General features: G+C 39.4%; 1 protein-coding gene across 3 annotated transcripts in view; it reads right to left on the bottom strand.

The window, feature by feature from the left end:
- The window catches only part of Osbpl3 (oxysterol binding protein like 3), a 175,474-nt gene that overhangs the window by 69,052 nt on the left and 104,080 nt on the right, over positions 1 to 2,342 (bottom strand). The window lies entirely within an intron of this gene.

Below are 2,342 nucleotides of genomic sequence, written 5' to 3' on the forward strand. Positions count from 1 at the left end.
TTTTTTAAGCAAAATACTAAGATACAAGCACCTAGTACTAGTACCCCTGGTATTTCTTAGAAATATATTTTTGTATGTATGAGAACATACTAATATTTCAAAAGTAAAAAAATGACAGATACCTACATAGCAGGACATAGAGATTCATGAAACTGCCATTTAAAATAACTCAAAAGGAGGCCTAGTAGGTTAACGTCCTACCTGGAAACTCTAGACCAAGCCCACAAAAATTTTTAATATTACAGCTGAGAATGAGGATTTGTGAATAAACTTCAGCAACATCCTTCACTGAGAAACTGAGGCTAGCTCTTCTGTTGATTAGAAGTGCCAACACCACAGGAGACTTCTCCAGGCACTGTCATTCAAAGGAAGAAACCAAGCAAACAGGCACATATATCTTTTTCTTCTCCATATTATGATGTTTCTGAAATGTGTTTCACTGCCCAGACAGGAAATTTTATGAAAGTCTCATGTCATCCTTGCACTGATCTATTCCAAGAGGCCCCTAAAAGTCAGTGCTCAAAATATCCATCTTGGCTGATTTTACTGGCTAAACAAGGTAGAAAAAGAAAAGCACTTTATTAAACAATTCACCAAGGCTCTGTTCTAGCACCTCTACTAATTCTAGGACTAGGACTTTGGATGGATAGTCACGTACCCTCTTGTAACCCAGACTCCTCATCTATAAAAACAGGCCTGCCTGGAGGGCCTGTCTGTGAGGCTATTAATTAGAACCCCCAGATAACATTTACCGAGGCTACCGTCACAGCTGGTGTTCATGGGAATCAATAAGAAACTAAACAGAACTTAAAAGTGAATCACACAAAGAATATTAAACTCTATATCACTGTATTAGTAGTCAACATATCTTGAGACATTTTAAATTGTTAAAAATTAGGAATCAATAATAATTTGTATTCCATGAACCAAAATAATAGATAAACAGGGCCGGGGAGATGGCTCAGTGGAATAAGCGCTTCCCTGGCAAGCGCAAGGGCCTGAGTTCAATCCCCGGTTCCACCAAAAAAAAAAAAAAAATAGATAACAAAAACCTATTTCCTACATCAGAACTCAAAAAGATGAATCATTGGAAATACAAAGAAAAATAACCTAAACTATTCTAGAAGAGACTGGCCATCAAAAATGACTTGAAGGTAGGGTTAAGAGCCTTTCTTAATTTTTTAAGATGATAGGTTTTTCTCTTCTTTATATCATGGTAGCCATTTGCAACAGAAAGTGATTTTGTCCTGAAGAATGACCTGAAAATACCTGGACATGTTTTTGGTTGACACACTTAAAATACAATGCTATTGGTACCCAGTGAATAAAGGAGAGTGATGCTGTGTGACATTCCTCCGCCCAGAGCAGACCACAACAGAATTATTGAGCTCACAAGGTCCATGACGCCAAGGTTGGGAGACCTTGCTTTATGCAATGAGCTGACCCCGATGTCCACAGTTACACTAAGGTTATTTCTGTCTTTCCCAAATGTGTGTGTCAGGCCTGAGTTGGCCATCCCCACACATGTACTGCAGAGATGGGCTCCACACAGGTTCTCTCATGTTAGCTCTGCCTAAACAATCAGCTCCTGTTTCCCAAATCTCAAGTAACTTTCCCAAGTAAGAAAAATGTCTTAGCATTTTCTCAATTTCTACCCTGGTGCCATCTGATAATCATAAACAGCCACTAAATTTATTGAGCTTATGTGATCCAGGCATTAGGCCAAGTGTTTTAGCTGCAGTTCTACAAGATGAGCACTACAATAACTGCCTTTCTTTCTTTTTTAGAAAACTGAGACTTTCAGCAATTAAATAATTGGCCAAAGTTTAAAATAGCCGTGTCAAGATCTAAACCAGATCTAGACCTCATGCTTCATGATTTTAACTATCTCTACCACCTGCAGGAGACAGAGAACAGGGTAAATAGGTTTGAGGGGTACTATTTGCAAACACGTGCTTTGGGGGGAAAATTCCAGATACTCTGCTATGAGAATTTTCATGAAATTCATATAAAATTAGCTGAGAGTTTAAGATAGGGATGCATAAACTAAGTATTATATTATGTTTCAAGGGACACATTTTAACCTATGATAAATGGTTCATTACTAAAGATGGCACTGTGGCTCACTTGGAGAGAGACTAATCTCAGTGAGCCCTCTGAAGATACCTACATTCATCAGGTCTTCTCTTCGTTTCTTTCGGCACCGACCCGTACCATACAACATTTTACAAGTCCATTGGAACCCCCAGACCCAGTCGTAGCCCTGGTCCGCAGCAGGAAGGAGCTGAGCACAGCAGCCAGACCCAAGCCAGACGCAGCTGGATAAGTCCAAACTCTGTAGA

Source organism: Octodon degus, unplaced genomic scaffold (assembly GCF_000260255.1).
Source record: "Octodon degus isolate 3935 unplaced genomic scaffold, OctDeg1.0 scaffold00015, whole genome shotgun sequence".
Taxonomy (NCBI): domain Eukaryota; kingdom Metazoa; phylum Chordata; class Mammalia; order Rodentia; family Octodontidae; genus Octodon; species Octodon degus.